Source organism: Enhydra lutris, unplaced genomic scaffold (genome assembly GCF_002288905.1).
Source record: "Enhydra lutris kenyoni isolate GAN:26980312 unplaced genomic scaffold, ASM228890v2 scaffoldscaffold35, whole genome shotgun sequence".
Lineage (NCBI taxonomy): Eukaryota > Metazoa > Chordata > Mammalia > Carnivora > Mustelidae > Enhydra > Enhydra lutris.
The window spans coordinates 15,964,528-15,984,931 of record NW_019154119.1 but is presented as its reverse complement, the minus strand read 5'-3'; the positions used below and the strand labels follow the sequence as shown (position 1 = coordinate 15,984,931).

Here is a 20,404-nt window from a genome sequence, read left to right as displayed (position 1 = left end):
CCCGCTGCGTGTGTGGACCGCGTCCTGTTTCTCCATCCCGCTGCGTGTGTGGACCGCGTCCTGTTTCTCCATCCCGCTGCGTGTGTGGACCGCGTCCTGTTTCTCCATCCAGCTGTCGGGCCGCTTGCACATGTTGGCTACTGCGAATGCCGCTCTTGCGAACAGGGCTAGACAGAGATCTCCTTGGGACCCTGCTTTCAACTCTCTCGGGTACCCGTGAAAGTCTTTGCTTACACAGCCACCGGCCTGCCTCCCGACGGCTTTCGGTCGCTGGGCCTGCCTGAATTCCCAGGAGCTCCCGAGAAGAGAAGCAGTAGCTTGCCAGCCGTCCCCAGCTGCTTTTTCAACTCATGCTATCTGCACCCTTGCGCCTCTCGTCGGTTTCAGCCGGAAGCCGCTTCCACCGCCACCTGCTTTGGCCAGGCCCCCTCATCACCAGACTCTGTGAACGTTGTCCCAAATACAGTTTCTCCCAGCGGGAGAGTCAGACCTTTGCAGGTTCAGCCCGTCTCCACTGCCTCGCTGCTTTCCCTGCCACGAATGGTGACACACTGCTGGCCTCACGGGGCAGCTAGGACTGGGCACACCATCACCAGCGGGGACTGCACACCCTGCAGCCAGGTTTGGAAGGGACGTGGTGCTCTTTCTTTCATAATCTCCCTGATGGCTCAGGCTTGTTACATTTGCTCCATGTTTACTGAAGTTTCTTCCTATGCCCGAGGTCTGAGTGTGCGGTCCTTTCCTTGTCAATGCGTTTCAGCCTTTCACTTGACTTTGTCAGATGTGGACCGCGTTAGACGCCCTCCCAGAAACCCAGCTCGCTGAGACAGCGAAGGGAAGTTGGATGAAAAGCAAAGACACAGCAGCCCCTGCTGGCGGCTCCAGGCCTAGCGTGGACACACGTTCCAGCCACCCGCCCGCTGGCAGCTGGCCACCTCTGGGCCAGACAGACATTGGGAGCCCAGGGGGCCATGGCACCTGGGCTGAGGCCGGTGGCTGTGGGAACTGGGCTGAGCTCAGGGAGCGCGTGAGTGTGTGCGGGTGGGCGGGGGGTGTGTGTGTCATCACTCGCGATCCTGTGCAGGCTTGGAGGAACACACAAGCGCTGGGGAAGGAGTGAATCAGAGGGTCTCTTAGTCTCCTCACACTCCTACACTAGGGTACTTTGGAAAAAGCAAAGTATCAGTGGTCAATTTTTAGGAAATGTACTGTATCTTTTACTTACCAAAACGTCTCTGCTCTGTTTCTTCTATTTAGAGAAGAAGTTTTAACTCTTCATGTTCACACTCACACAGACACACACACACACACACACACACACCTATCAGTGATATGCAGAATTGCCACAGATGTGTAAGCAATCCAGTTCGGTAGCCTTCCACGGTAAACCATGCCAGCCGTCAGCCCCCTCTGTGGTCCTCCCTGCTTCCCTCGGCCACGCTCCTGCCTCCCGGCAACCACTGTCCCTGCGGATTTGTGGCTCCGTCTGGAAGCCACGACCGGTGAGGAATCACACAGCGTGCGCCCTTTTCCTGGCTTCTGTCCCTCAGTGTAGGATTCTGAGATCCATCCACGTTGTGTGTAGCGACATTTCACTGCGCCCAGTGTGGGGCTTGAACTCATGACCCCAGGATCAAGAGTCGCGTGCTCCACCCATGGATCCCACCAGGCATCCCAGTAGTTTTCTCCCTTTTATGGCCAGGTAATAATATTTCACAGCCCGGGAAGACGTCCCCTTCTTCATTATCGAAGAATTATCCTTCTTGGAAGCCCAGGTTGGTCCGGTTGGTTGAGGGTTTTATGGCTCCTTGTCTCACGATGGACACTTGAATACATAGTGTGGAGAGAACAGCCTGAGAGCAGCCCTGGTGCCTGGCCTCCCCACCTTCGCCAGGTCCCCTGTTGTGCCTTGCGGGGAGAGGTGGGGGTGGGGAGTCCAGCCCTCCCGCCGCCAGGGGGCGCTCCTGTCCCCACACGCCCCACTCCAAGGTCTTCCAGGGCTCAGCAGGGAGAGCTGTTCTGCATGAATCAAATGACAACCAGACTTTTCCCAAAGGAGACTCTGACTCTGAGACCACCGGTCGGGGAGCCCCCACCTCCCTTCACAAGACCATGCCTTCACGAAAGTGTTTCCAGAGAGAATGAAGGCCTGGAGAAGTGAAACGAGGTGGGATTGGAGGAAAAGGACAATCAATTGCATTTATAGTGTTTTCTCACCTTATAAAGCACAACCACATTCATCTTCACGCCATTATAGACACTGTGGACTCAGCTGGACTCACGGATGGGCTGCAGGCAGACCGTTGCCCACCCTGGGGGCGGCCCCGATCTGGGGGCGCGGGCCCTTGCATGGGGAGGGAGATGACCTGGCGTGGCTCCCAGGGGACCCGCCCGGCCCTGGGGCAGCTCCCCCTGCTGAGCCCCAAAGACCCCCCTCCATATTCAAATGAGATGTGGGCCTCATGGCCTTGACTCCCTTCGGGGCTGGTGATTGATTCTCCAACTGGAAAGAGACCACCAGGTTCCCGGACACTGGATGTTGGGAGGAAGAAGCCAGCAGTCTCCTTCCTTGCTGGTATTGGGCTCCTGGCCCTGAATGAGGTAAGAACCTTGGGTCTCCCCAGACTCTTGCTGGCCCCTCACCAGAGCCCAGGCACCACTTGTCCCAGCCCCTGACAGAGCTAGAGCTCCTGGGCGCAGAAAGTCTTCACCAGCACCGCTGGATGTCAGGCATGCAACAGCGACCCCCCCCCTCCCCCCCCCTTCGCCTCTCCACCCAGCACTCAGTAGCTACTGCTCAGGTCAGGCGCTGCGGGGCTGGGCTCTCACCCCGTGCACAGCGGCCGCCATCCTGCAACCATGGAGGGAGGGAGCCCTCCGAGGTCACCAGCCGACCCACATCTCCAGGCACTGTGTATCTCACAGTTTACAGCCTCACTGTGTTTACAGGTCCCCTGAGGGGAGGACTCCGCCTTCAGCGTTTGATCTTCTCCAGGCTTAATCTTCTTCTCCCCCAGTCCAAGTGCTTCCCCCCACCACACCCCAGCCCGGCTGCCTGCAGGCCAATGCTCACGAACCACTCTCCGCAGTGGACATGAATCTCAGACGGCCCCTGGAACTGGTCCTCCTCCCGCCCCGGCCCGACGTGTAAGGCACTGAGCGTGATCATCGGCTCAACTACACAAGCAAGAAGCCCCCACATCTTTCTAGAAACTCGCCTCCCTTTGCTTGTCACACCCACCTGTCACCTGGTCTTCTCCCACCTTCTCTGTCCCGGATCAGTGCAGTACCCTCCTACCGGAGCTTCCCACTCCTGCACAGTCCCCGCTCATTCCCTCCCCGCTGCCACCTCTGACCTTCTGAAAGGGAGGCTGGCCCGGAGAGCAGGCATGAGAAATAAGGCAATGTCTCCGGGGAAGGGACCTGGGGAAAAGGTGGCGATGGTGGGAGGGACACTTCCTTTTCGGGACATCTTTCACATCTTCTCTCCTGTGCATGTCTATTACCTCTTCTGATTTTAAAATCAACATTTAAGTATAATAAACACAGACAACTTCTATGAGCTCCGCACTGCCTACAGGATGAATTTCCACCCCTTAGCCTAGAGGGCTGCGAAATCCGGACTCAGGCGACCCGCTTGCCTTCTGCACTCCAGCCGTCATCCCCTCGCTGTCCGGCTATAAGGGGCTGCTCACTGTTTCATCCCTTTGGGTTTTCCACACGCTGCCCCTCTGGAATGCTTCATCCCTTTCCTGCTGCTGGAAAACTCAACCGATCCTTCAGAACCAACTCAGACGTCAGGCCCACCGGGAAGACGCCTGCCTCCGGTGGGATTATTCAACCCCCTGGGTGTGTAATACTTCCGACACACCTGTGCTGCGGGGCTTCCCTGCTGAACGACAAAGGTGCGTTTACACAACCCTCCAGAACACAGCTAGGAGCTTTCTGGGCGTCAGCACTACGTTTGACTCCTCTGTGTTTCCTAGATTGCTCAAATACCACCTACTCCCACTCAAATTTGTGTGCTTTGGTATAGATCACATCTGAATGCAGACGACAGTAACTCTTCAAAACAGTGGCTTTATTTTCTTTGCCAAAAGTCCATCATATCATCCATCACGTTTAAGTCTCTCTGGTGATCTGCTTTCCAGCCACGTAATCATTTTGACTGCTGTTTTCCCCTTCACCTCCCACGGTAGCTGTGAACCTGGGCTACACCGAAGTCCTGGTTGGTGGGAACACACAAGCCTTATCCCGGTCCTCCTCTGCTAGAGCAAAATGGAACCTTCACAAAAATGCTGGAAGACGGATTCATTCCGCCTAACTAGAACGCACGATCGGCCTAGACCTTCTTGTAAAAACAAAATGTGCTACCTTTGCAGCAACAATAAAGTTTCCAGAAAATGAGGGGCACCTGGCTGGCTCAGTCAGTAGAGCGTGTGATTCTTGATGTTGGGGTTGTGAGTTCAAGTCCTGAGTTGGATATAGAGATTATTTAAAAATAAGATCTTTAGGGGTGTCTGGGTAGCTCAGTCAGTTAAGCACCTGCCTTCAGCTCAGGTCATGATCTCAGGGTCCTGGGATTGAGCCCCGCATAGGGCTCCTGCTCAGCAGGGAGCCTGCTTCTCCTTCTCCCACTCCCCCTGCTTGTGTTCCCTCTCTTGCTGTCTCTGTCAAATAAATAAATAAAATCTTCAAAAAAAAGAAAAACTAAGATCCATAGGGGCACCCGGGTGGCTCAGCTGGTTAAGCGTTGGACTCTTGATTTCACTCGGGTCATGACCTCAAGGTCCTGGGATCCAGCCATTTCAGGCTCTGCACTCAGGAGGGAGTCTGCTGGAGATTCTCTTCCTCCGCCTCTCCCCATTCACTTGCATGCTCGCTCTCTCTCTTTTTTTCTCTCTCAAACATAAATAAAATAAATCTTTAAAAAATAAAAACAAATAAAATCCTAAAAAAACAAAAAACTTCCCAGAAAACAAACTTCCCTAGATCTTGATCAGCCCAGATTTATGAGGCAGGAGGGGGAACAAAGTCTGAACTACATAATGTGGTAGTAAAGGGGCAGAATTTATGTTTGTTGGGTTGTATCAGAATTTCCTCTCTAAGAGTGCCCTTGAATTTTACTAGTGCATTTAATCTCAAAGACTTTGTATATCCACCCCGTCTGGGACTGAGATTTTATGGTTAATTGGGCATCCTAAAAGAGCCATCCTTGACTATCTACTGCCACTGCACTGGAAAAAGAACCTTCCCGAAAGCATTGACTACACTCTGGTCCCTTGCCCCTCATTCTCCATGAACCCCAGCCCGTCGGGCTTCCCCCACTCTCTTCCCAAGGGCTCTAGGGATCTCCAAGTTGCTAAGGTCAGTGGCCAGCTCCCTGGCTTCATCCTGTTCATCCCATCAAGCAGCATTTACAAGAGCTGCTCCCCTCTCCCTTCTTGAAACAATTTCCTCCCTTGGTTTCCAGACATGGCATCCTCTTGGATTTTTCCCCCGTTACTGGTTGTCCCCTTTGGCATGTCCCCTTATCTTTTCCGCATCTAAACACAGCAGGGCCGGGTCCTTGGCTCCTCTCACACAAGCTCACACACATACACACCCGCAGCAGTGCTTGCCTGGCACACACGAGGGTGTTAGCTGGCATCGTTGTTACTGGTGTTTTGGTCAACCCTCCACGTGCCTCTGTTCTGCTGGCTCCCACACTCATAGCTCCAGCCACAACCTCTCCCCTGAGCCCCAAGCACTTACAAAGACCTCTGTGTCAGTGGGCCAATGGCCTAACAGTGGCCAAAGGACCATGATGCTCTGCCTAGACACTGGGCGCCCATCCTGGGCACCAGCCTGTCTCCCACAACCCTGACCTTGCCCTCTCCACTCCAACCACACCGGCCAACCCGCTGCTCTCTGGGCAGACCCTCCAGGCTCCACCCCAGGACCTCTGACTGACTGACCCCTCAGCTTGGAACAGCAGTTCCCACAGAAGCGGGGCAGTCCTCACCTCCTCCACAGCTTTCCCAAGTACTACCCTTCAGTGACACCATCCCTGCCCATCTATTAAAAAAAGGACAACCTGGACCCACTCCTGTTCTCCCCAGCTCCTGCTGCTATACTTTCTTTTTTTAATTTGAGAGGGAGGCACTGGAGGGAGGGGCAGAGGGAGTGGGACAGACAGAATCCCAAGCAGACTCCACACTGAGCACAGAGTCCGACATGGGACTCAATCTCACGACCCTGAGATCATGACCTGAGCCGAAATCAAGAGTCAGACTCTTAACGGACCAGGTGTCCCTGCTTTTATTGTTCTTTGTACTTTATTTTGTTCCCTGGTGGGCTTACTGTGATCAGAATGGTAGCAGAGCTTCTGCCTGTATGAGTCACTACGTACACCCAGCACCTCGAATGGCACGTGGCCCGAGCTGAGCGCACGGACCAGCCGTGCAGGGCACCTCCTCGAGCTACCAGAGCACCGAGGACCAGAGATACCACTGCACTGTTAGAAAACTAGAATTGGTGGCACCTGGGTGGCTCAGTGGGTTAAAGCCTCTGCCTTCGGCTCCGGTCATGATCCCAGGGTCCTGGGATCGAGCCCCTCATTGGGCTCTCTGCTCAGCAGGGAGCCTGCTTCTTCCTCTTTCTCTGCCTGCTTCTCTGCGATCTCTGTCAAATAAATAAATAAAATCTTTTAAAAAATTTTTTAAAAAAAGAAAGAAAACTAGAATCGGATTAAATAACTTAATACAACCCAAACCCAAACCGTCAGCTCTCCTCACATAATTTTTCCATCCTAAATAGTTTTCCATTTTAATATCCCACTAAAATGCTATTGATTTTAAAGTCCCACTGGCTTTGGGAAAGGCATTTTGCCTTGTACACCTAACATTGCACAGACATGAAGGTGGAAATGAACCCAGGACAGCAACAGGAGACGGTTTCGCTAAAGCATATGGACTTGATAGATATTTTGCATTTATTAAAATCATTAAAAATACTATGCAGCCATATAAAAGCTGTTTAAGAGATAGTTTTATATAAAAATTCAAAAGGGAATATTATAGTTTCACCAATATCAACATAATGCCGCTTGTAGATACCTATGTAGATAGGAATATATATATATATCATACATAGTGATATATATGATTGATTTAAATACCTCTTAAAAGGGGCACCGGGTGGCTCAGTTGGTTAAGTTCCGACTCCTAATGGCAGGTCATGATCTCAGGGTCATGAGATCGAGCCCCGCATCAGGCTCTGGGTGTGGAGCCTGCTTAGGATTCTCTCTCTCTACTCCTTCCCATCCCCAATCTCTCTCTCTCTCTCAAATAAATAAATAAACATAAATACTTCTTAAAACTTAACTTTAAAAATGCCAGTTTTAGACCATGGCAATACTTCATTCTTACCCAGCAACCTTCACTGTATCAGGAAAACAACCAAGAATTAAGAAATGAGACAAACATGAGCACTTGATTAACTCAAATATTTGCCACAAAGCCCACTGGGCAAAGAGATGATTCTCCGGGCCAGGGAAGAACCTTTCTCTGGCCTGACCTCGAAGGGTCCTGCTCTTCCTTTAAACATGGAATCAGCAGGCCTGGGTATGTGACTCCAGCCCCTCCCCCAAGGGCAGCTCAGAGAGGGACCACTAGGGTGGGGGATGCTCAGAGACAGACAATGGTTACAGTGTGACAAGCATCATAACTGTTAGGGCCATTTTGATCATAAGGGTACAAGGTACAGGAGCCTGACTGCCCAGAGTCTAATCTCCACTCCGCCATAACTGTGCAGCTTTGGTTAAGTTGTTTAACCTCTCTGTGCCTGTTCTCTTTCCCATCTCTAAAAATGGACGAGAATAATGCTAAAGACGAAAAGAGTTAATGCGTGTCCGAGACCCAAGTGCACGTTGAAATATGAGCTACGACTATTTTTGAATAAAGTCAAGTGTAATCCGTAATATTCAGGATGATGGTTCAGAGATATGCATAATCAGTCTCCAAGAGAGTCTAATCAACGGTGGTTAAAATTTTTAAACATGGGTGCTTAAAGGGATAGTTTCACTTGAGTCTGATACTGTCTTATGAAGAATACCTCTCTCTTTCAAAATGCTAGATAGTTTAGAACCTAAGGAAGGTTTTTGTCCTTCCCTCCTCAAGAAATTTAAATTGTGTCATTTACTTGCTCAGTGAAACATTTGCTCTGTCCTTGGGAACAGCATCTCTAACATTTCGGAGAAGGGCCGACTTCTATGTATGGGTTGAAGTTGGCCCTTTGGTTTTTAGATAGTCAATATTGATACGACTAAATACTAATTTCTCCCTAGCTCGATGATGTCTCGTCGACTCAGAATCTTATAAGATGTACAAGTGCCAAGAGAATCAGTCCAAGGAGGTCATCTGTACAGCAAAAAGCATAAGCCTCACAACTGAGCGGAAAGGCGATTGACCTTCTAACTGTGGACTTTACAGTCAAGAAATTAGGAGCCTGGACCTTTTCACTTCATCTCCCCACACCTGAAAATAATTGGACTCGAGGAGCTTTCCTACAGATCTAATAATCTAAGATTCTAGGATTGACTCACAAAATAATTATGGCACAGTAGGTACATACAATCCACCTCCAGAAGAACCACCCCGGCTGGCCGATTGTCCCTCCCAGGTACGTCCACCTGCCCTCGGCCTCTAACTGTCCTGCTCCGTTCAGGACCTGCTCACTCAGACCACCACAGCAGCCCCCAGCGGGCTATCTTGGTCCCAGGCTTACTTGGCCCAGCCCATCCTCCCACAGCTGTTCGTGTCCTCTTCCTAAAACACAAAACGCTGCACCCCCAGCCCTTCAGAGATAGTCATAGCTTTTAGGATGAAGTCCAAACTCCTTAAGGTGGGGAAACTCCCGAACGACCCGATAGCGTGGTAGCGACCCGTCAGTGTCTTCCACCCAGGCCCTCCCCATCCACAGCCTGGGCACTGCAGACCACACCCCATCGCCTTCACCCACGCATGCAGGGTTCCTTCTGCACAAATTCTCTTCCCTGCTTGTCTGCCTGGCTAAGGCCACAGATCCTTCCAGATTCAGGTCAAGGGCCGTCCTTCTGGCGTGTCCCCCTGACTTCTCCAGGGAATTGGTCCCTCCTCCTGTGGGCTCTGTGCAAGTCTGTCTCAGCACACTGTGTTCTGCTTTTTGTCTCTCTCCCCCAGCTAGACTGTGAATCGCTTTTGGGCAAGGACCGTGTGCCATCTGTGTTGGCTTTAGCACCTAGCGGGGTGCTGGGCTCATAGAAATGACTGGAACAGTGAGTAAGGCAGCCCTGCTCCCTGAGAGTCACTGATACTCAGCGTATCAGGGGGAAATCCATTCTTTTCCTTTTCCTCTCGTTTTCACTTTGAGAGTTTCCAAGGCGCTTGAAACTTGGACACTAGATGATTGCTTCCATGCTCTCTGAGAATTTCCCCCAAGTTTCTCAACTGTTTATCCATTTCTAGTGTTATATAACTGAATGGTGACGTAGTCCTGAAGGAATCTTGTGAACGAATTCAGTCTTACTCACTGCGGCTCACTTTGGGAGGGTAGCAGGGGACAGGGGACAGGCAGGAGGATGGGGTGGGGCGGGGGCTGAGACACTCTGCACTGTCTGATTTGAGCCACTTCTCCTCCCCACCCCTCAGGGAGGCCTTTTCAGGATTCTGCTGCTTGTTGGCTGCCCCCAGAAGACACTTCCCTGGGTCCTGGCAGTTAAGCCTGTCGGGCTCCAGAAAAGGGGGCGCTGCCTTTGGCGTCCACCTCATGCCCGGCAGCTGAGAGTAAAGATCTTGTTCATTCTGCTCTGCTGGAGAGAAAACTGTTGCCAAACCAGAGCGCTCGTTTTTATTGTTTTTCTAGAACAACAGGACTGTTATTACAAGTGTTCTGGAAGAGAGGACCGGGAAACTAAAAACAGATTCCACAACATCTTAAAAATAGCCAGTAGCATGTGAATTGCTCGACTAGCAAGGCAAGACTCTTGACGTGTCTGACACATTTGTGAACCACTGTTTGGCTACCGGTCCCCACCATTTCGCAGCCTCCTCTTGAGAGAAAAGCCAGCACCCCTGGCCAGCTCCCACCTGGGCTGGAAGGGCCCTGGGATGCTGTGCTTTGAGGGCAGACACACAGTTCTAGAAGGCGAGCTCTGGCCAGAAGACAGCCTGGGAGACGCATTTCTGCCAAGGGATGTGTGTCTCCCCCGCCCCCTCTCTTCCAGGCTGCTCCCAGCACTGTCACCCCAGACTCGAGACAGTGAGAGCAGCGCCCAGAAGGGGCAGACGGGGAGAAAATCAGAGGGGGTGCTGGGGAAGGACAGGCCACGTGATCAGCGGGACATCTCGGAGGCATTCGGAGACACAGAGACGGTGGGTGACACTCGGGGCAGAGGGGGACGGGCGCCGCGCAGGCCGGGGGGCGGGGCGGAGGCGGGTGGGAGGAAGCACGCGGCTGGGGGCTGGGGGGTGCTGGGGGACAGGGCGCGGCCCCAACGGCTCCGCGGGCTCCCACACTCACCCGGCTCCCGGCGCCGGCTGCGGGTCGGGGCCGCGCCGGGCCCCGCGGGGCCAGCTCCCCCGGGCCCCAGGCCGCCGACTCGGCCAGCAGCTGGTCCAGCAGGCGCAGGGTCTCGTCCCCGCCGTCGGGGGGCGCCGCGGGGCCGGGGTCGGGCTCGGCAGCCCCCTCAGCCGCCTCTGCCTTCCCGGCCTCCTCCCGGGCGGCCGCCGCAGTCGCCGAGACCAGAGGCCGCGTCCCGCCCTCCGAGGCTGCCCCGCCGGACCCCGCCGGCTGGCTGTCGGGGCTGCGGAGCCGCCGCAGGGCCCGGCCGCTCCGGCTGCTGCCGCTGCCCATGGCGCCCCCGCCGCCCGCCGGGCAGGCCGGTCTCGCCACCCTCGCCGCCCGAGCTCGGCCCCGGGGCGGGAGCGCGGCGCAGCGGGGCGGGGACGCGGGAGGGGGCGCGGCCGGGGGCGGGGGTGCGGACCCGGGCCGGGGTTGCGGGGATCGGTGAGGTGCTGGGGACGCGATCTGGGGGCAGGGATGCAGGACCCGGCGAGCCGGGGGTTGGGGTGCGGATCCGAGCCTGGGCGGGGGTGGGGAGTGGCGAGGGCGCTAGAGGGAGGGGCGGCGGGGGGACCGGGACGCAGACCCGGGTTCGGCCGGCGGTGGAGGGGGGTCGGGGCGCTAATGAGATACGGATCCGGGCCTGAAGGGTGAGGGGCCGAGATGGGGGGGGGGGCGGGACCGGGGGGGGGGGCCCGGGGGGGGGGGGTCGGGGGCACTGGGGCGGGGCGTCTGCCCCGTCTGCCTCCTCAGTCGTCTGCCCCGTCTCCTCCTCCCCGCCTGGGGTGGGGACCCCCTTGCAGGCCCGCCTGCCCGGCTCTGGCTCCGCGACCCCTCGGGTCAGCCAGGTCCCCGCCGCCTGGAACTGAAACCCTCCGGGCGCCGACAGGCCTTGGGGCGACCTCGGCTGGGCGTGTTCACTTTATGGAACGCACTGCGCGAGCACGGGATGAGAGCAGGGAGGTGATGTCACAGCCTTGCCCCCACCGGGCTGGGTAGGCGGTGAGCGACGTCGCCTCTGCGAGCCTCCCACTCCTCGAATGGGTACGAACACCCGAGGTTGGAGGAAGTTAGCGCGCGGGGCTTCACGCCTCAGTGGCCCCCGGCCGCAGACTGCAGACCCTCTCCCTCCCGCGTCAGGGCGGACCTAAAACGCGACAGGGGGAGGGAAGGGGCAACCCTCCGCGAGGACAGCCCGTCCAGCCCTTGGGCGAGCGCCGCCGCGGAAAGCGCCGGGCCCTCCTTCCGTCCTCCACCCCTGCCCGCCAGGTCTGAGACCCCGCGGCCCAACGCTGCGCCTCACCCAAAACCCCATCATAAAAAGTAATCGCTGTTAGGAAAGAAAAATTATAAAAAGAGGGAAAAGAAAAAGCAACCCCCCCCCCCAAAAAAAAAGCAAAGGAAATACCCATGGTATAAATCATTATTCTAGCTTTGGGTCATGAGATAGTAAAAGAAAAACGTTTATTACTGTAAGTGAACTAACCCCCAGATAAGGACAGGCGGCTCCCCAAAGCTGTCTCCCTCGACCCGAGGGATGTTACTGTCGGTCTTGCCTGTATTGTGCTTAGACTTGATTTCTTCCTCTCTTTTTTCCCACTTACTTAAAAACCCAACTTTTCCAAAGTAAGGAAATGCCAACACCGTGAGTCTCACTCACCCTCTCGGCTGGGCATTAACCAGAATCCTGAATAAGTTTCAGAAGAGGTCAGGTGAAATATTGGCTAACCTCTTCCAACCGTGGACTTAAAATGTTACTGTTTTATAGCTCCAGGAGTAGGGATTAAAAACTTTATGCGGGGAGGGCAGGGGTATGGGACAAACATGGGATTCAAATCCATTTCCATCAACAGACAAGGAAGTCTTTATCTTCTCTCTTTTTTTTTTTTCAAGATTTTCTTTCTTTATTTTTTTTTTTTAAAGATTTTATTTATTTATTTGACAGAGAGAGATCACAAGTAGGCAGAGAGGCAGGCAGAGAGAGAGGAAGGGAAGCAGGCTTCCCGCCGAGCAGCAAGCCCGACGCGGGACTCGATCCCAGGACCCCGGGACCATGACCCGAGCGAAGGCAGCGGCCCAACCCACTGAGCCACCCAGGCGCCCTCAAGATTTTCTTTATTTGACAAAGATCACAAGTAGGCAGAGAGGCAGGCAGAGAGGGGGAGGGAAGCAGGCTCCCTGCTGAGCAGAGAGCCTGTGCTGAGCTCAATCCCAGGACCCCGGGATCACTACCTGAGCAGAAAGCAGAGGCCTTAACCCACTGAGCCACCCAGGGGCCCCCAAGGAAGTCTTTCTAACTTCCTTTTTCCTCTCTCTCTCTCTCTCTCTCTCTCTTTTTGACCTGCAGTCTTAACCATCCAGATGTAGGAGATGGGCCAGACACATTATTTGAAGTCATCTGGGTGTCCCGAGTCTACAGACATGTCTGATTCGAAAGCTACTAATATAAGTTTTCTCTTTAACAAAACAAATTTTATCTTAAAAACTCTTTAAGCCTGGGGGGGAAAAACATTCAGAAGGAAAAGACATTTTTCTTGAACTAAGTTCAACTAAGTTTAATCATTTAAAGGAAAATATGTTTTTTTTCTGCCCAAGTAGAGTCTAGTCATGTGACTCATATGCACGGAGTCCCCTGTGCTCACCTCTCAGGGCAGCTAATGTTTCTGGCCACTCTAGATCCCAGTCTGGTTTCCCCAGATTTGTCTAGTGCGCTTGGCTTCAGTGACAGTAATGCCAAAGCCTACAGTCTTTCCACTCTTGAGAACCCATTTAAAGTCCGCTGCATTTGGAGAGCTGGCTTCCATCGAACAGGCTAAAAACCCAGATTGATTTTATTACAAGTTTCCCATAAGGAACAGACAACCTAAGTTTTCCCACATGACTAATGCGTCCTAAGATCATCCCTAGAAATAAACAAGAACCTCTCTGTCCCACGGGGTTAGCGAAATCCCACAAATATCGGGACATGGAAAATGGGGACATCTTGGCAGCCACATCTCTCCAGCTAAAGGACTTCTTTAGGCAGTGACCGTGGTGGTGGCTGGTGAGGGAGATGGAAGATGAGACCCAGCTTGAGAACTGTCTGCTTCACTTCTGGAAAATAACTTCCTCGCAGTGAGCAAATTAAACTTTGGGAGAGAACTGTCGTTGTTGATACTTTCAGCAGGAGATGGGTCCCAAGCGATGTTTTCCTTGGCTATAAGACTAGCCTGGCATCTGGAGCTGAGGCAAGTCCTCTTCTTACCAGAGCCCAAGGACCACCTCCCTCTTAAAGCCCCACTCCAGGGCCCTACTTCAGGGACTCTCCAGATCTACTCTCCCTGCTCCGGACCTCTCTGATCGCCCACCATTCCTAACACACCACTAGCGGTCATGTAGGAGAGACAGACTGTGTAGGTCCTAGTTATTATGAATATACAGAAAAATCACATTTATATTCAGAGGAAAAATGAGAGCACTTGAAACACAGGCAAGTCATCTTTCTATTTTTAATGTTTAATCAGGAACTTGAGAGAGCCACGGTGCTCTCTATGATTGCTGATACGGTTGGACAGCAGTAATCTATAATTGCTATTGTCTCCTCGCAAAGCATCCACGCTTTTGCATGTGGTTTCATGACTTCCCCACCAAGAGGGGTGGAGAGAGAGGTAAGAAAGAGTAGATACTACTCATTAAGGATAATTAATGGATTTAAAACTCTCCTGCAGTATTCACTCAGAAAGCAAGGTTAATGACGCAGGCTTTCCATTAGGTGGTCAGCTCACATTGCTGAAGGGGGCTCTATGGGCTTCTGGTCCAAAATGGCAGGTCTGGCACAATTTACTTCTCTTGTTACTTGAGACCCTCCCCCTCCACTGAAATCAAGATATTAAAGTTAAAAAAGAAAAAAAAAAAGACAGGGAAGGAGTGGTAAAGGGGAGAGAATATTACAGATGAGAGATTTCAGCACATTTCCGGAACATGCAAAGCTGATCATGGAAGGTTTCCAGATGAAACAGGAAGAGGAATTACAGCCTGTGGTATGATGTCAGGGGCTGAAGGGGAAGCAGGAGTCAGTCTTCTGACCGGGAGGCTTGGGGACTCGAGCAGCAGGGACTAACGAAGTTGGGAGCGAGAAGCAGGATGGAAGGTCTGCATATGAACAATGCATCAGCCTCCCCCCCCCACCCAGTTCACGTGTCAGGAGAAAGGACTGCGCTGCTGGTGCGGAGCTCTGGGGCTGTGGAGTCTTTTCCTGATGCGGTTTTACTGGGAGTGGGGTGCTCTGGTTGGGGTGGGGTGTTTACGAGTGGGCAGGAAGCCGCCCGCTCTGGAGTTGGGCTACTTTATGTTCAGGTGCCCACACCTGGCCCACGGGCTACAGTGCTGGCCCAGGTGGCGGGACCGTCCCCTCCCCGGGGGCTGGGGACAGCAGAAGCATCATGACCGTCCAGTACCGTGGCATCTGTCCTTGCCGGCCTCCCTTCTCCTCGCAGGTCCGCTGCACAGACAGCCGGGGGCTGACTCCCCTTTCCACAAACACAGTTTTGAGTTGGAGATTTGGAAGCATACACAGCTCTAGGCTAGGCGAGAGCTCTTCTTCATCCCGAGGAAGTCTTGTAGCAGGAGGGGAAAGGGGCGAGGGGGAGAGGGCAGCGGTGAGGGGAGGAGGCAGTGAAGCCGGTGTAAACTTGGCCTGAATATGTTTGGATTATGGAATTGAACCTTGGCACTACCGCTGGCTAAACAGTGTGAGTCCAACATGAAACGTCCAACATTAAGCTCAAACGGCCCCACTGTTAACGGCATCTCTGCAGTATGGAAACCGCCCTGTTCTGGTCGCTTCTGCACAGAACCAGAGCATGGGCCTGGAGAGCTGGGGAGATGCTTACATCCCTCCTCCTCCTGGGAGACCTGAGAATCCCTCAGTGAACCGATCACCTAAAAGAACAGAGATGTCTCCAGTTAAAGTCCAGGTTAAACATTATGTTTGCTGGCCCTGTCGTTCATAGTGTTGTAACTTAGTAGGTGGCACCCAAGACTCAGCCTGCTCGTAGGGCTGGATGCCTGTGAACTGTTCCTGCACATCCCCCTGGCCGGAAGGGACCACCTGCCCTGTGGGATGAAATCAACCACCGCCCAGGGAGGTTAGGAAGCACTTCCGGGTCCCTCTACAGACCTGGGCTCCTTAAACGAGCCCCTCAGCAACCTCCCAGGCTAGATGTTACCTCTGTCCATGTCACAGATGGCAAAGCTGAAGTTCAGAGGAGCCGAGGACTCGCCCAAGGTCTCGAAGCCTTGAAGCAACAAAGGCGGGACGAACCCAAGCCCACCTGGTCCTCGTGGTCTTTTCCTTATGTTCGCTGTACCAACTGTTGAGAGACCTAGCAGAACAGGCAAAGGTGCTCCGGAGAAGGAGCTACTACCCCGCTAGCCAGGGCTGCTGTGCAGGTGGGGTGAGTAAACATTCCCGTTTGTCCAGGACTGAGGGTATCCCTGGCTGGTGGGATTTTCAACCAATGAGTGCATCGCCCTACGCGTAGGCCTGTACAGATTATTTACTGATCCAAAGTGCCTAACCGTGAGCAAGCAGGAGCTGCCATTCAGCCGAGCTCTGTCCACTCAGCTCTCCCCTGTGCATCAGGGCTGCGCCCCTTTGCCCCGCCTCCCCTTCCCCCCTCAGAAAAGTGCAGAATGAGCTAGCATGGTGCGAGGACAGGCTGCCCCAGGACAAGCCACTCGAACATGCAGCTTCTTTAGCACGAAAGGCAATCCAGACCCTACAGTCTCAAGAGAAGCTTTTGCCCCTCCCTTAATTACATAGGAGGATCTAAATCAGAGATCTTTCCAGAATAAGGGTGATTGCCACAGTTCAATTTTATTGGAGTGACCCATCTATAGGGCAGGGCAAGCCTTTGTTGACCAAACATGTGCTCTTTTTCATCTTCCTGTGAATTACATCCCTTCCCTTTGAAGTCCAAGACCCCCAGCCCCTTCCCCTTGGTTCAGAATGGCAGAAATACCTGATTTGGGCTGTCTGGAATTCCCATGTCTGTGTGGATTCCCTGTATGTACGCTTTTTTTTTTTTGTATGTACGCTCTTAAATCTGATTTTCTCCTGCTAATGTATCTCGTTTCCATTTGAATCTTAATCCAGCTAGAAGGACCCTTGAAGGGGACAGGAAGTCTTGCTTTCTGATACTCACTAGGGTCCCACCAATTCCTCTGACACTATTAACCTTGAAGTCTGAGTTAGCCGAGTGTTAAAGGTAATGTTTTCATTTTACACTAACCTTTTTACCCTCTCTGGCCAGCGAATTTCTCCAAATCCCTACACACACGCATGCACACACAGGATCAAAGCACAAGTTCCTAGTCACAGTCTTACAAACGACTCCTGCCGCTGATGGGAAGTGAGCCTGGAGGGATATGGTAGATCAAGAATGTTGTGTCTGATGGCAAACATTTCCTCCTGTAAAAATGGTAGGTATGCACTTTCCACCTTGGGATTGGGTGGTCCTGGGACATTCTCTGGCCGATGATTCCTGAGCAAAATTGAGTGTGTCCCTTTCGGACTACAACCATCAAGCCTGCTGGGAGATCTCGAATTCTCTTTCCGCCACAGTGACTGGCAACGTTCGTGGTGGTAGCTGTCACCCAGGGTCCTGGGTCACTGAACAGACCCCCCTGGCCAACTTGTGATGGGCATGCAGCCGTGTTTGCTGCTGTAAGCCAGCCCTGCGCCCGGGTTGTTGTGGCGTAAAAGAGCATCACTGCCCCGCATGGTGAAGAAACCACACGTAATTCTGTGAACCATGTGGGGGAGCTCAAGGGAGTAGTAGAGTCAAGTGGACAGTTTCCAAAGACCACCCTATTCTATCTCATTGGGGTTGTTAAATATAAGTTTAAGAATAGGGTTTGTCCTAAATATATTCTCAGAGACCAGGATTTCTTTTTAATCTTTTTTTTTTTTTTTTTTTTTAAGTTTTTTTTTTTAGAGAGCGGGGACAAGCAGGCAGAGAGGCAGGCAGAGGCCGAGAGAAGAAGGCTCCCTGCTGAGCGAGGAGCCCAAAGCAGGGCTTGATCCCAGGACCCTGGGATCACGACTCAGGCCGAAGGGAGCTGCTTCACCAACTGAGGCACCCAGGTGTCCCGGATTTTTTGACCTTTGACTGTAATGTTCTTTTGGTAAAAGTTACTCTAATAGTTGTTATGGTTAATTTAATGTGTCGACCTCACTGAGCAAAGGGAGGCCAGCGAGCTGGTAGCATATTATTTCTGGGAGTGTCTGGGAGACTGTTTCCAGAAGACATTAGCATTTGAATCAGCGGACCAAGTCAGGAGATGTCCTCCCGGAGGAGGCTGAGGACCCGATTTGAACAGGAAGGAGGAAGAGTGAACTCTCACTCTTCGGCTGGAGCTGGGACACCCACGTTCTCAGGTCCTTGGGCATCCGTCCTCCTCAATCTCAGGCCTTCGGGCTCAGACTGAATTCTGCCACCCGCTTCCCGGGGTTCCCAGCTTGCAGATGAAGACTGTGGGACTTCTCAGCCTCCACAGCCCCATGAGCCCGGTCCTGTAGTAATCCTGTAGTAAGCCTATAGTAAGTTCCTGTAGTAAGCCTCCTCTTATATGTACCCCACTCTCCAGACCCTATCGCTTCTGTTTCTCTGGAGAACCCTGGCTAATACAGTAAGTCACATAAAATCTCTGAGTATTCAAAAAAAGCAAATTTATTTTCCTACATTGATTAAAAATTAGCACTTCCAGGGACGCCTGGGTGGCTCAGTCAGTTAAGCATCTGCCTTTGGCTCAGGTAGTGATCTCAGGGTCCTGGGATCGAGTCTCGCATGGGGCTCCTTGCTCAGCGGGAAGCCTGCTTCTCCCTCTGCCCCGCCCCCATGCTTGTTCTCTCTCTCTCTCTCTCTCTCTCTCTCTCTCTCTGACAAGTGGAGAAATAAAATTAAAACATAAAAAATAAATAAAAGTTAACACTTCCATCTGGGGCCAGTGTGGGGCTTTGTCTGTGTACATCTGTGCTCTGTGTAATAGATCAACACAGCCAGCAGGCCCCCTTCTGGGCACGACAAACCTCAGACCTCAAAGACAGTGGGGTGGGGTAGGGGTAAGGGAGGGGTCAGTTAGAGCAGGAGGTGGGCTTTGCCCCAGGCCAGAGGCCAGCCATCCTTCTGGATCAGAAACCACTGTTCAGACTTGAAAGGCTTAATTTTTCCACTCATTTGATTCTGTGTTCAAATTGCAACTCCCCCTACCCCCCCATAATAACCTTAGAACTTGGTCGACATGGCTTCCTTTTATATGTGCTTGCTGTATTTAAGAACAAGGGACAGGTAGACCTGAAGATGAGCTGTTTAGCTCAGGGGTCGGCATCCTACAGCCGCTCAGCCAAATCCAGCCCCCACCTGTTCTTGTAGAAGTTTCCTTGGACACAGCCATGGCCCCGTTTGTTCATGTGCTCTCCCGCTGGGCTTCTGTCACTCTGAAGGGTTGAGTAGTTGCCCCAGAAGCCCTTTGTCCTGCAAAGCCTAAAATATTTACCACCTGGTCCTTCCCAGAAAAGGGTGCCAATTCCCAGGTTAGTTGAAAGGCCTCCGTGTTTCACCCTATCAATCCGGATGATCCAGCTTATTCATGAAAGGAAGGAAGTTAATATTAACCACCTGCGACTTTTAGTAACTTATTTCTGCTTTCATGTCTAACTCAGCGTTCTCACCGGGGCCTGGGGTGAGCTTGCTGAGCTGTGAAATTCAAAGTAAAATGTTCTCATAGGCAAACCTGCCTTCTTAATTTTTAAAGTCCTTCTTTTGTAGGAGCCAGAAACTAGACCTGCCAGTCATCCTTCTGTTTCTACTTCTACCAGTTTTTTTTTCCTTACAGATAAAATGTTGAAAGCATTTCTGTGCCCTCATTCTCCCTCTGATTCACACACAGATAAAGGGAAAAAAATCTTTCTGATTTCCAGTTTTGTACGCATCAACACTAGGGATGTATTAAAAGTTATTTGAAGCCATTTAAGAATCTATATCCAGTTATGTTTTGATTCCTTAAACTAAATGCAAACTTAGACCAAAATGAAATCATCGGAAAAGAAACTCAATCCGTGTGAACAAGTATACACCCCACAGATATTCAATTTGATTAACTCTACAAACATTTGTAAAGCACATAATGATAAACCTAGGGAACAAACAAATGATCCATAATCCCTACCCTCGGGGAATTTGGGGACCAGTGGGGGAGTTAAATAACTAAAATAAAGGGAGAAATGATTTTCTGTGTTAAATAATTAATTTTTATTTAATAATGAATAGCTCTGTTAAATAATTAAATAAATTGAATAATTTTTTATTTAATAATAAATAGCTATGCTAAATAATTAAAATAAAGGGAGAAAGGGAAAACAACAGGTACAAAATACGGAGGAAGGAGGGTTAACATGAGTTAATGTCTCTGGGAGCGGTCAAGCGTCACGGGGCCAGCACCAGGCTGGGTTTTAAAAGAGGAGCAGAAGGTGAGTTTGCAAAAGAAGAGGTGAAGGCACCTGATGTGTGGAGGCTTGGGGGTGAGGGCAAAGAAATGAGAGCTGCTGCCTTCTTCCAAATGCCCTCGCGGGCTCTTAACTAACTGCTCTAGTGGGGAAACCAGCATCCTGATTTTTAGGTAGAACCCTGCGCTTGGAATGAAATGAAATCCTTGAGTAAAGAAAGGCTTCTCGCCACCCCAGCCCATCTCCTGCTCCCAGTGTGAATGTCATTCTGTCACTTGGAGCGTGACCCTCACGGTCCCCTGCCGGTGCTGTGTTCTGGGCAGCCACGGTGAGGAT

General features: G+C 52.2%; 1 long non-coding RNA gene across 1 annotated transcript in view; it reads right to left on the bottom strand.

Moving 5' to 3' along the window:
• LOC111154047 overlaps positions 1-10,579 on the bottom strand; it is a 19,014-nt gene extending 8,435 nt beyond the window's left edge. Inside the window, exon 1 of the long non-coding RNA XR_002641052.1 lies at positions 10,540-10,579. This is a non-coding gene — a long non-coding RNA (uncharacterized LOC111154047). The remainder of the gene's footprint in view (positions 1-10,539) is intronic.
• Between the last annotated feature and the right edge of the window lie 9,825 nt (positions 10,580-20,404).